This window comes from Eurosta solidaginis, chromosome 2 (genome assembly GCF_040869045.1).
Source record: "Eurosta solidaginis isolate ZX-2024a chromosome 2, ASM4086904v1, whole genome shotgun sequence".
NCBI classification, from domain to species: Eukaryota; Metazoa; Arthropoda; class Insecta; order Diptera; family Tephritidae; genus Eurosta; species Eurosta solidaginis.
In genome coordinates this window covers 184,138,825-184,152,770 of record NC_090320.1, presented here as the reverse complement: position 1 = coordinate 184,152,770, position 13,946 = coordinate 184,138,825, and the positions used below count along the sequence as shown (strand labels likewise).

The window sequence follows — 13,946 nt, the reverse complement described above, 5'->3', positions numbered from 1 at the left end:
ATTCAAAAAAGGATTTTTCGGTTTGTATTAATAACTGAAAAACTAGTTTTTTGTTGTTTTCCCAATTTGTGTGTTTTTTCGATTTGGTAGTTTTCTTATTTTGGTGTTTTTTTTTAACAAGTGGCACCTTCATCATAAGTACAAAGTAGTGAGCGTAAAATTCTCTTTGAAATTTGCTCATGTATTGACTGTTGATCGCTGTTGAAATTATCAGTGAGATCAGTTAAATTGATTAGGATCTGTCAATCTTACAGAATTTTTTTAACTTAAGAGCGACAATTTCTCTTCTTTTGAAATGACTAAACTAATTTGTTCGCTTTACAAAGAACTCGGTCGAACTAACCATAATTTGATAATTTTTACCGAATTTCCGCTAAGTCAAGAACAACAGAACCGATTTGTTGATTTTACTAGCACCATTTCTTTCAGTGCATAATAAGCTATAATTTTATTTTTAATCATTTATTTAGGCACATTTTTTAGTTAAGCTATTGATTTTGGTGGCCGCCGTGGTGGGATGGTAGCGTGCTCCGCCTATCACACCGTATGCCCTGGGTTCAACTCCCGGGATAAGCAACATCAAAATTTTAGAAATAAGATTTTTCAATTAGAAGAAAAATTTTCTAAGCGGGGTCGCCCCTCGGCAGTGTCTGGCAAGCGCTCCGATTGTATTTCTGCCATGAAAAGCTCTCAGTGAAAACTCATCTGCCTTGCAGATGCCGTTCGGAGTCGGCATAAAACATGTAGGTCCCGTCCGGCCAATTTGTAGGGAAAAATCAAGAGGAGCACGACGTAAATTGGAAGAGAAGCTCGGCCTTAGATCTCTTCGGAGGTTATCGCGCCTTACATTTATTTATTTTATTGATTTTGGCAATTACTGAAACGTTCATCAAAAAGTTAAAGAAATTTATTCAGTGAGCTTAGGCAGTTTTGTCATGTGTCGACACAATTGTTCTTATATAAACAGCTAGTAGTAAAAATGAGGTTTATCTTAAAGGTGAATAGAAGGGAAATTTTAAATAAATCCTTGAAATGTAGATATGAAAGAAGTTCAGTACAACGGAGATGTGTCGTATATGTAGATTCCAGAGGAGGTTTCACTCAGTTGTCTCTTCTTTGTTCCGTTATCCGTGAAGATATTCTGCTGTAGATATTCCATGAGTAAATAGAAAATTGTTTTATATGAATCACAATTAGGCTTGTAGTTCTCTGTAGATCATAGAGGAATATTGTTTACATGATTGTACAGGGATATATTTATATGTATAGCACAAACGTACACACATTTGCCGTTTTTGTGGATCCTAATATACATTATTTAAAGATGTTAATTAAAAATGTTGAAAGGAAACTTAAACGAATTCCATACACTGAATTTGCATGTTATTGAATGCTTTTCGCTATACTTGAATAGATTCAAAGGCATCTTATTATACTACGTATACTGAATTATCAAAAATCAATAACTGGCATACTGACATGTAATTGAATCTTTAGAAATTTAAATGTTTTATTTGGGATCTTAATATAAGACTTGTCAAACGGTGTAATAAAATAAAATATATGTATACACAAAAAGATGTACTTTTGATAAAACATTGGACGCAGACACATAAGCAAAGCTAAAATTTATTGAACAGTTATATACAATTTTTTTTATAATATTGTTATCAATATAATATTGTTATCAATAAATTTCAGTTGTGGCTACACTTGTGTGTATGTATACTTATGCATGTAAGCGATGCCCGGTCCAGAAGGTATTCCGTTCAGGATCCGTTGAAGGTCCAAGTGAGAACGCTGTATGTTCCTTTAGTAATCTCCAATTGATCCCAATTTGTTGGGTGGCCAAATCCATTTAAACGGTATAACCTAAAAATTAGTAAGTAATGTGTCAAGTTTATATTTACTTAAAGCCTTATGGTCGCGTCACAAAAAAATTTCTCATGCTCATAAGTTTTGATGCGAAGGCGTTACAAGATATTGCGTTTGTAAATATAAAATAACATTAGACATAGCAGTTGAAACTTATTTCGACTTGCCCATGTCTCGAAGCACTGTTATAAATAATTCCACTATACTAGAGATATACTTGCTAACATAGTTTGCCTCCTATTCATTTGTTAAAATTTATTTCGACTACTACTGAGATAAAATATTAACATACGTAAATTAATTTAAATTACAATTAAAAATAATTAGATACAATTATATATATTAAATTCAACCATACACATGAAGGAAAGTTCAAAATATCAGGCCAGACGTGAGAGTATTGAATGATGCAACGAGGTAAACGAACGTTCAAAGATGATGCCGTTATACAAGTTGTTGTAGTGCGAATACCAGCTTCGCAGTGGATTATTTTTGGCAAAATTTTTTCCGGCAAAGTGGTAAATAAAAAGGCACAAAGTGCCTAGACGCTCTACCAGGAACAGCAAAATTTAGTCGACTAACAAGATCAGATGGGTCGATCTCGCCCATAATAAGCTTATGAATGAACATTATCCCGAGTAAAGTTCTTCGATTTTCTAAAGTTGACAGATTAAAAAGGAGAAGCCTATTTCTATTAGGTGGCAAATGCTCACTTGAATCCCAGTTAAGAATTATATAATGAATTGCTAATGTACCGACCCAATACGCTGAAAGTTTTGATACCTTTGGCATCAGACACGAACAATATCCTAAGATTGGTCGTACCAACGATGTGTAGAGGATCTTAGTCGGATACGGATCATAAAACTCCTTAGCCCATCGCTCCGAGTATACCCGTTGCTTTGCTTACAATTGATGAAATATGTATGTACATATACTAAAAACAGTTTTGGATCAAAAAGAACGCCTAGATCACTTACAACGGATATACGCTCCAAAGGCGTGCTGTTTAGCGTATACGACGTCAAACTTGGCTCCACTCGGTGAAATGTCATTAGTTTGCATTTCGAGCAGTTCAAAGCTAGTCTGCCTGTAGAAGCTCCACGTGGGAAGACTTCGAAGGCAAGTATGAGTAGCAAAGTTTAAAATCATCCGCATACATACACTCAGAGAAAAAATCATTCTAAAACTAACGAAACAAGTTCAAAATTAAGAAAATTCTTTGACAGAAGTCTGTTAAGTACGTTTTTTCTTAACTCGTGACCGATGGGCTTGTTTTAAGAACAGTTTTTCCAAGAACACCGTTTTTATTTTACGACCAGTTTGGTAATTATGTGTGAACTTTCTGTGCAAAGTTCAATTCAAGAACGGTTTGTGTTTGATCGTTGGTAGGAGTGGGAAGGTAATTTTATTAATAGGTAACCATAACAAATAAAATTGTCATTAAAAGCTAAAAGTTTGAGAAAAAACGCATAATATGCATTTTTTTTTATATATTTATCTAATTGAGAAATTATTCTTTTTTGATGATGTAATCTGCATATATACTTAACACATTTCATAACAAGTTTGAGAATTACATGTGCATATGTGAATGGAAAATCGAATTGAAAGAAAAATAAGAGCTTAATGAAAATATAAGATAAAAAAACTGTTTTGAAAAATTTCAGAGTTTAGCGGTGATGGAACTCGCACCACACGACCGCAGTCGCAATATCATAACCGCTGGGGCCCGACGATTGCTTGATAGCTTGTTCGAAATGTTGTATTTAACCGTTTCTTTTTTTTTTTTTAACTTAATTTAAGAACATTGTACTTAATTTAAGAACATTTTTGTTATCATTAGAACATTTGTTCATATTTTAAGACCACCCTCTTTTCAAGAAAATGGTGTCAGTTCATGCAGAAGGTTGTTGTTTAAAGAACTGGTTGTTCGTTTTTCAAGAACAAAAAAGAAAGAACATGAAAAGTTTGTATTGAGTCTAGTGATGCCGGATTTTTTCTCTGAGTGTAAGAGTTCGGGAATGTATGAGAATTTGTGGTAAGTCATTTATACACAAGGTAAAAAGTAATGGACCAAAATGACTACCCTGAGGCACACCAGACGTTACATCAAACAAGCTTGAAAGATTGTTTTTAAACAAAACTTGTTGAGTCCGATTCGCGAGATAGCTTACGAGCCATACAAGTAAATGCTTCCGAAACCCAAGTAAATCAAGGGTGTAAATTAAAAGCTCGGCGGCCACAGTGGTGTGATGGTAGCGTGCTCCGCCTATCACACCGTATGCCCTGGGTTCAACTACCGGGCAAAGCAACATCAAAATTTTAGAAATAAGGTCTTTAAATTAGAAGAAAATTTTTCTAAGCGGGGTCGCCCCTCGGCAGTGTTTGGGAAGCGCTCCGGGTGTATTTCTGCCATTAAAAGCTCTTAGTGAAAACTCATCTGCCTTGCAGATGCCGTTCGGAGTCGGCATAAAACATGTAGGTCCCGTCCGGCCAATTTGTAGGGGAAATCAAGAGGAGCACGACGCAAATTGGAAGAGAAGCTCGGCCTTAGATCTCTTCGGAGGTTATCGCGCCTTACATTTATTTATTTATTTAAATTAAAAGCTCATGATTGACAGAGTCAAACGCTTTACTGAAGTCGGTATAGATCACATTCGTTTGTCTGTTATTTAAAAATCCATCTATTACAAAAGAAGAGTAGTTGTTCTCCTTATTAGTTTTCAATGCCACTACATTTTAAATATATTACACCTCAACGTACCAAGAAAAGGAAGTTTAAATTAGTATCAGTGTTACGTCGCTGGTATTGTGTATAAATCTACGCCGTTGAGTTGTTAGCGCGGCGCCATAACCTGTGCTTACGAAACAAACCCCGCTCGTCAGCTGTCAGTGTATTTTCACCTGTTGTTCTTCGCTAACACCAACATCTTTCTTTTTCAACGAGCCTTTGGAAGCGAGCGGAAGTATTTCAATAAACAACTAAAATTAACAGCATAATCTAATATTTATCAATAAATATCTTTATAATCAAGTAGCTTATATTTGCATAGTTAAACACAAGTGTAAGTTGAATTAATTATATTGTTAAATCTGTGAATTTCAATAGAAAAATAAATTGCAGATTTTAGCGCTACACACATCCATAAACGTGTTGCTGAAAATATTGTTTAATTAGCATTGGCGCTAACAATCAGCTTGAGAAAAAGTTAGAAAAGAATTTAGAATTAAAATTGGTATAGTAGAAAAAGAAAAAACAGTTTGAAAATCAAGTGATTCTCAAGAATTCCAATCATTTTTTCATTCCTTCATACTGATAAACTGAAAAAACACAGAATGTTAATTTCTGAAAATAGGCTAAGCCTATGTGAATATAAGAAAACTGTAGTAAATTTCCATGCATGAAAATTGCCTTAAAAAATCACGGCATATATCTTTCCAAAAAAAATACGAGCCGCGATATACCTCCGAAAAGAATTTGGGCCGACCTTCTCTTCCAACGTGCGTCGTGCTTAATTTAATTTTGCCTACAAATTGAAGGGACTGGTTCACATGTTTTTCGCAGACTTCGAACATTTGCCAACGCAGTTGAATTTTTACTGAGAATCTTTCTATGGCAGAAACTCGAAATCATTGCCGAGGGACGAAACCGTTTTCTAATTGAGAAAACTTAATTTTAAATGTTTGATATTGCTTTACCCGGGACCTTTCGGCGTGGTAGGCGGAGGACGCTTCGCTATATAGTATAAGGAAAATCGAAACTTGGAAACTGAATTTCACACATGTCCCGTAAAACCAATTTATTTTTTAACCAACATTTTGTTTTCGAATAAACGTATTTAAATTTGTTTGTTATTTTAACCACCTCTGAAATAAGTACTACCAACGGTAGTATTTTTCTTTTTTTTTTTTTAATATTAATAGTTTTCCTGAAGTTTCATCTGACTGACTGGTATCTCCTACAATCGTATGCTTTTTTACGATTTTTCACACACATATTCAAATATTTCAAGACCAGGTTTCTATTTGTATTTTGATATGTACCACAAAGTATTCATGCATTTAATACTTTGTCTGAAAAAGTTATAGGTTTTCATTTGTTAAGGTCTAAAAATGAAAAAAAGAAAGAAAATGTGTTCAATTCAAATCCTCTAGTAGCAATTATTGTAAAGAGCGGATGGAATATTATCACCTTCTCTGGGTGCTCTTAAGCTGCCTCCGTTTAAGATGACGCTAAGGACTCCCCTGTAGAATCTAAACTCTTTCTGAAAATTGGTTGCCAGGCCGCCCTTTCCGTTCTGAAAGAAATTTGACCCGGGCTTGAAATTGGAACCTTCTTTCTTTCGCTGAATTTCGGGTAGCATTTAAAAATTTTCCAATACTGTGAGCTTTTTCGATCGGCCAGTGATATGGCTTTATGGTTTTTTTAATTTCTAAACTTTGAGCTGGATATGAAAACATTTCGGAAAACAGCGAAGTTGATCGTCCTAATTAATAAGTGAAATTTCTGTGTTCATCGCCAAATACATGTGAAAAGGCAGAAAATACTACAGATTTCTAATTTTATTCATTGTTATATAGAAAGTGGGCACGGTAATCAGCCGATTTTGAAATGGAAAGATTGTTATAAATGATGACCCCACGGAAAAATAGGCTGACGCATAGACCGATGATGAATGAGCAATGCTAACTTAAATGTTTTTTTCGGTTGAGCCTACCAATTTTTTCGATTGACTTAAGTAGAATATCTAAAGAAGGCCAGGCACTACCACAGATGAAGTCGGTAGTGAAATTCCCCAAAACTCATTACAATTGGTATCAGAAGAGGAATTGTTGAATAAATTCCGGAGGACAACAAGGGCGTGGCCAAGTTAAGCGAATTAAAGATCCATCAACTAAAAAAAATAGTTGGAGAACCATCTTGGAGCGAATACAACGGGTAATAAGTCCGAACTTCAGGCACGCTACGAGACGTTATGGAGTCGCAAGGATTTAATGAGGAAGAGTATGCCTTTCATCCTGATAGCGACTAAGAATTAACTAAAATGGAAGAGAAGAACGAAAGTCCAAATCTAGTCGCAAGCGGGGAGACTAATGCGATATTGGCTTTGGTAAGACAGATATCGACAAAACTGGAAACCCGGGAAACATGCATAACAGAAATGACATCACAAATATCCAGAAACATGTCATCGTAGCTGCATGAACAGAAGACAAATATGATAGCCTAATTGGACTCATATAACACCCAAGATGAAAACACAACTAGAAAAAAATAATACATATATGGCATCTCAGTTGACCGAACAGTTGAAATAAGTCTCGCATATCCTCGCAGCTGGAAGAACAGGAGTCAAGGATATCATCAAAGCTGGAGGCACAGGTTACAATAATTGTGAAAATCGAGGAAAAAATTGATGCCGAGGTAGAAGGTCGTACACAGGAATTGCAACTAAATCGCCCAGCAATTTCACCATCCTTTGAATGATCTGTTCCTTCCCAGGTCTTTTAGCTACTATTTGAGAAGACCGCTGCAGTGAACAACTGGAATGCTAAAGAAAATTTTGCTGCAGTATTCGTAGCATTTAGAGGACCTGTTGCTGTACTCTTACAGACGATTCCCGTGGGAGGTCGGAACAACTACAAAGTGGTAATGGACCCTCTATAGAGGCGATATGGAAGCGAGCGTAGGAGACAGGTCAGGAAACATTGGAAGAGTTCGCTGCGGATATTGAAGGATTGGCTTACCCTGCAAATGCTGATGCACCTGTGGAATACACTTGGAGATTTAGAATTCAAACCTTTGCAAATGGAATTCGATATGTTTTTATTGCTATTTTTGGTGCTTTTCGGCCGGTTGATTTAAATTAACAGGTATATTTTAGATCCTACGCGTTTCGACGCTTATTCGCATCTTCATCAGGAATTTATTTCTAAATATGAAAAGATTAAAATACAACCAATATTCATTGACTTGAGACATGTAAAACTTACGACATTTAACATTTACAATTCGAATAATAATAGGGGGACTCATGAAAGCATATAAACTTATAAGGTGTAAAATTATATCCATTTACACACGCTGTTATATGAACGCACCTAGTAATACTCTTGATAAACTTGATTGTTTATCAGCTGTATTATTGCCGAACAAAATTTTTTTGATTGTTATACAAATTAAAAAATGCAAAGATTAAGTGAAAAATCAAAACTAAAACGCATTTACTTGCTGATGTTGGAGATTTCTGATGAAAATGTCTGATGTAATGTCTGCAAGGTTGCATTCCTTTGAGTTTACCGCGTTTACACAATGAAATATGCGCGTAAATTTATACAAATTGTGTAAATGATTTTTCATACAAAATTTGACAGCTCGTTTACGCACTAGATAAATTTATACGTTTACACACTTTATAAGGCATTTATACGGTTACATGAGTCCCCCTAATATTTTTATCACAACATATAAGTGTTTACATAGCAAACATAAATACACAGATACATTTTCAAACATTGAGCAACTTGCACGTACTCTACCGTCAACATCACGCATTGTATGTGATCGAAGCCGAATACGCGAAGTTTATATTATCGACGTCCTCTTTAAAGCTTAGCTTTATGTATTTGTTGTTGTATTCGCAGGCCTTCTAAAGTCATCCTTCTTCTCGTTTTATTCTCCACATCTAATACTTTAGTATTGTCAAAGTCCGCTGTAGTGGTGGGTAATGACACTATTTTTTGAGTGTTAACACAGTAGCACAGGCACACTTTGCAGTGTTAACACATTGTGTTGACACAATTGTGTTATAACTGATTATCGAAAGTCGATATGAGTGTAAGCACAATATCAGAGCACAGTACTGTGTTATTTACCTCTAACGCCACGTTTGACGCCATTCAGAAGAGTAAATCATGGCAACATTTATCTTCTTACATACTCCAAGTTTTCAACGTCATATAATCTGATCAAGAGGATAGTAAGTGGCCCTGAGGATACCATTTTTTTATGAAAAAATCAAAATAAAATAAAAATTATGAGACCGCAGTGAGAATTTTAAAATCTTTTTAAATGTCATTATCCTCTCACCGGTTTTATCTTGTAATATTTGTATCATGTGTATAGATATGTTTTGAGTGAAGTGTCATTGGAAAGCAATACAATCAACACACAAGCACAATGGACTATGTATGTATGTGCACTTACGATCTGAGTGTCATTCTCTGTTCTATAGAGCGTGTTATTGTGTTATGAGCATTTACCAGTTTGAGCGGCATTGCCCAGTCAGCTTTGTGCCATGGAGTGTGCCACTGTGTTATAAATTAATCGATAAGTGTGCGTGTGCGTGCCGCACATTACTCAGTGTTAACGCAATAACACAGCACAGAGCTGTGTTACTCAGCCTTAGTCTATTGTGTGTTTGTTTTCTGTTAAGTGCTGCGCGAGAGCCGACGAGCTTTTGTTCTTCTTCGCATCATGTTTATGTTCGTATATTCGCGTGCCTAATTATCTTTTTGTTGTGCCGATGTAAACTTTATTGCACTTTTCCCCTTCTTTGCCATTGCACTGGATTTCATACACTAGGTTTTGTAGTTCTTCCTTTGGTATTTTGTCTTTTGTTCTTGTATATATGCCGTGTATTGTGTGATGTGGTTTGTGTGCATAGCTAACGTTGCTGTTTTTTATAATTTTGGTTAATGTTTTGTCCGTAAGTTTTGGAATATAGGTAACGCCAATATATTGTAACGAATTTACTGCAAATCCTCTTATTTGCCGTTTTGCTAAGTTCGTATCACTAAACTGTTGAATAAATAACTCCAATATTGAATAATGGAAAAATGGCCTTTATTAAAGTACTTCGCAATAACACTTATACTTTGCAACTAGCTGGCTTAGTAACCAAATTGATAACTTAAATGAAACTGACTTTCAAAATAATACTGCTATTGCTCGCTAGATAGCGTCTTAATCGAAAACTGCCCATAGCGCCTCTACCGCTGATGCTTTTATACTCTGTGATTTCCTCGCGGCATCTTCTAGGCACTTCCAGAATTTTACTTAGTTAGTTATACATTTCTCAGCTACAATTACAGATGTATAATTTCTCATTTGAGTAATACTTGCACAAATTATTGCCCTCTATTGTGACAACTCAGATAAGATATATGCATGTGTGTGCATTGCTTCTCCGCTGCTCGTATACGTACATATGTGTAGACGCAAATATTGATTCGTTTATGTAGATACATAATGATTGAATTATTAATGTGAATTCACGTTACTGCTTAGCATCGGCCTATAGATGGCAGCACCCCTTAGTTTTGCTAATATTCGTAACACTGCCCTCAACCTAAGTCTGATCGTCCCGATCAGACAAATCTCTCGATCTAAACGCTGCTAGCATCGCCAAATTTACCACTCTTCTATTTCGTGATTTCCCAATTGCTTGTATGCGGTAGATGACATCACTGATCGTCTTCACAACTCTGTACGGGCCTTCCCAACTGCACCGATATTTGGATAGAACACTTTCCGCCGGTGAAGGTTGTATATCAGTACCAAATCTCCCTCCCGGAAACCTTCCGAATTATTTTCCTTGTCGTACCTGTGTTTCATCTTACTACTCATTATCCTGGATCGTTCCCTCGCACTCTGTTGCTTGGCCAATGAAGAACTACTTCACAGAGCTTGATCTTGACGGATTGACTTTGCATCATCAGTATCGTCTTGAAGTTTCACAACAGTAGTGCGCGCTGGCTTGAAACCACCGTTGCATTTTTTCTGGAAAATTCTTTCAGTCGTTTTAGTGCGTCAATTATTTTGCCCATTCGATCCATCAACCTTTTCTTTTGACTTTCGTGGCCTTTGTCGAGTCTTTTCCACCATTACTCGATTACTACTGAACCCTTTCTCCAACTTGAAGATAAGTGGTATATCCTGGTTATTATACTGCATAATCCTTCTCTGCATATCGAGCCTGATGTCATAGTCAACTAAGAAATCCACTCCCAATATGACTTCATCAACGATCTCTGCCACAACGAATTTGTGTAGAACCATGACCTCCCCAATTAAGACTTCACATACCACTTCTCCCTGGACTTGGTTATACTCGCCAGTATTCGTACGCAATATTGCTCCAGGTAATGGCTTTACTTTCCTGTTGACCAAATCAGATCGGATCAATGAATGAGATGCGCCCCTATCAACAGTCGGTAAGACTGCTCGATTTCCTTCCAGTTTGTGAGATAGGTATCACACAATATTCAATAGCTGGGGCAAGTTCTCGATCTTTACATTTGACTCGCTCTTGTTTATCTCCTACAGCTTTGCGTTTACGACCAGCCAAGTTGGAACTACAATGACCGGTGCTGCAATGACGTGCAATGTGACTTGGGTTACCGCGCTTGAAACACTTCATAACTCCGGAATTGTTTTGTTGTAATCCCTTCAGTGCTTCCCAAATTGTGTCTACCCAATCTGGCCTTTTCACTTCTACGCGATGAGCTTTGTATGCGGGCTTACTCAAAAGTGAGGCTGTTTCCTGAGTCAGTGCCTGGGATACCGTTTCAGCAAATGTTGGCTTTGGGTTCGCGTATGTGGCTCGCTTCGTTTCGACGTCCCATATGCCGTTAATAAAGCTCTGAATCTTTACCCTTTCAGTATATTCCACGGGTGCGTCCGCATTTGCAAGATGAGCCAATTTTTCAACATCCGAAGCAAACTCCTGTAATGTCTCATTTCCTTTTTGGTAACGGTTTTGCAACTCTATTTGGTATATCTGTTTTCTATGCTCGCTTCCATAACGTCTCTCGACAGCGGCCATAACGTCTCTCGACAGCGGCCATCAATGCTTCATAGTTGTTCCGCTCTCCCTCGGGAATCGTCTGTAGGATTTCGGCTGCTGACCCCTTCAATGCTACGAATAGAGCGGCAACTTTATCTTCAGCATTCCAGTTGTTCACTGCTGACGTCTTCTCAAATTGAAGCTTGAATACCTCGAAAGGAACAGAGCCGTCAAAAGATGGAGTTTTTACCTTCGGATTGCTCGCTGGACCAGCTGGGCGATTTAGTTGTAACTGTTGCATAAGACCTTTCAACGCTTCTATCTCGGCATCAATTTCGTGCTCGAGTTGTGAAATTTTTGCATCCTGCTCTTCCAGTTTCGCAAAGAGCTGCGATGATACCAGTTCCGAAATTTTTGTCGACATTCCATATATACGTGCCTCTTGCGCTTCCAGTTGAGATGACATATATGTCTTCTGTTCTTCCAATTTAGATGACATTTGCGACGCCATTCCTGAAATGCGTGCCTCCTGTGACTCCAGCTGAGATGCCATTGTCGATGTTTGTACAGATATTGTGCTCGTCACTGTCTGCGGTGTTTCGTTTTTTTTTCTTCCATTTTTGTTGTTGTTTTGTCGCTATCATAATGAAAGACATACTCCTCAGCATTGTAGATTCCTTCAAATACCATAGCTACACTTAGTCGTTTTTGTAGCTGGGATTTATCGCCAGAAGTAGCCAATCCACGGACTTCCAACTCCTCCTTCAGTTGCTGGATCGTCAATTCACTCAACTTTGCCATGTCGAAGTTGTATTCCCAATCTTCGGAATTTATTCAACAATTCCTCTTCTGACACCAATTGTAACGAATTTACCGCAAATCCTCTTATTTGCCCTTTTGCTAAGTTCGTATCACTAAACTGTTGAATAAATAACTCCAATATTGAATAATGGAAAAATGGCCTTTATTAAAGTACTTCACAATAACACTTATACTTTGCAACTAGCTGGCTTAATAACCAAACTGATAACTTAAATGAAACTGACTTTCAAAATAATACTGCTATTGCTCGCTAGATAGCGTCTTAATCGAGAACTGCCCATAGCGCCTCTACCGCTGATGCTTTTATACTCTGTGATTTCCTCGTGGCACCTTCTAGGCACTTCCAGAATTGTACTTAGTTAGTTATAAATTTCTCAGCTACAACTACAGATGTATAATTTCTCATTTGAGTAATACTTGCACAAATTATTGCCCTCTCTTGTGACAACTCAGATAAGATATATGCATGTGTTTGTGCATTGCTTCTCCGCTGCTCGTATACGTACATATGTGTAGACGCAAATATTGATTCGTTTATGTAGATACATAATGATTGAATTATTGATGTGAATTCACGTTACTGCTTAGCATCGGCCTATAGATGGCAGCACCCCTTAGTTTTGCTAATATTCGTTTTCTTGTTGCTTTCGTTTATTTGTGCATTGCCATTTTTTCGGTTGGTTTTATTTCTTGCTGTCGTTGTTAGTGTATCTATTATGTTATTTGGATACCCATTTTTTATACTCAGTTGAGCAGAGCTCACAGAGTATATTAAGTTTGATTGGATAACGGTTGGTTGTACATATATAAAGGAATCGAGATAGATATAGACTTCCATATATCAAAATAATCAGGATCGAAAAAAAATTTGATTGAGCCATGTCCGTCCGTCCGTCCGTCCGTCCGTCCGTTAACACGATAACTTGAGTAAATTTTGAGGTATCTTGATGAAATTTGGTATGTAGGTTCCTGAGCACTCATCTCAGATCGCTATTTAAAATGAACGATATCGGACTATAACCACGCCCACTTTTTCGATATCGAAAATTTCGAAAAACCGAAAAAGTGCGATAATGCATTACAAAAGACCGATAAAGCGACGAAACTTGGCAGATGAGTTGAACTTATGACGCAGAATAGAAAATTAGTAAAATTTTGGACAATGGGCGTGGCACCGCCCACTTTTAAAAGAAGGTAATTTAAAACTTCTGCAAGGTGTAATTTGGCAGTCGTTGAAGATATCATGATGAAATTTGTCAGGAACGTTACTACTATTACTATATGTACGCTTAATAAAAATTAGCAAAATCGGGGAAGGACCACGCCCACTTTTAAAAAAATTTTTTTTTTAAGTAAAATTTTTACAAAAAATTTAATATCTTTACAGTATATAAGTAAATTCTGTCAACATTCAACTCCAGTAATGATATGGTGCAACAAAATACAAAAATAAAAGAA

At 36.8% G+C, this 13,946-nt stretch overlaps 1 protein-coding gene across 32 annotated transcripts in view; it reads left to right on the top strand.

The window, feature by feature from the left end:
• Positions 1–13,946, top strand: part of Tmtc2 (Transmembrane O-mannosyltransferase targeting cadherins 2) — a 740,743-nt gene that overhangs the window by 286,352 nt on the left and 440,445 nt on the right. Inside the window, exon 1 of one of the 32 annotated variants that reach the window (XM_067766567.1) lies at positions 1,700–1,785. The exons of 30 other annotated variants lie outside the window; for them this stretch is intronic. The gene's annotated coding sequence lies outside the window, so the exon portion shown is untranslated. Of the gene's footprint in view, positions 1–1,699; positions 1,786–4,842; positions 4,944–13,946 lie in introns of those variants that run through there. One more of the 32 variants, XM_067766569.1, reaches the window with a different exon arrangement.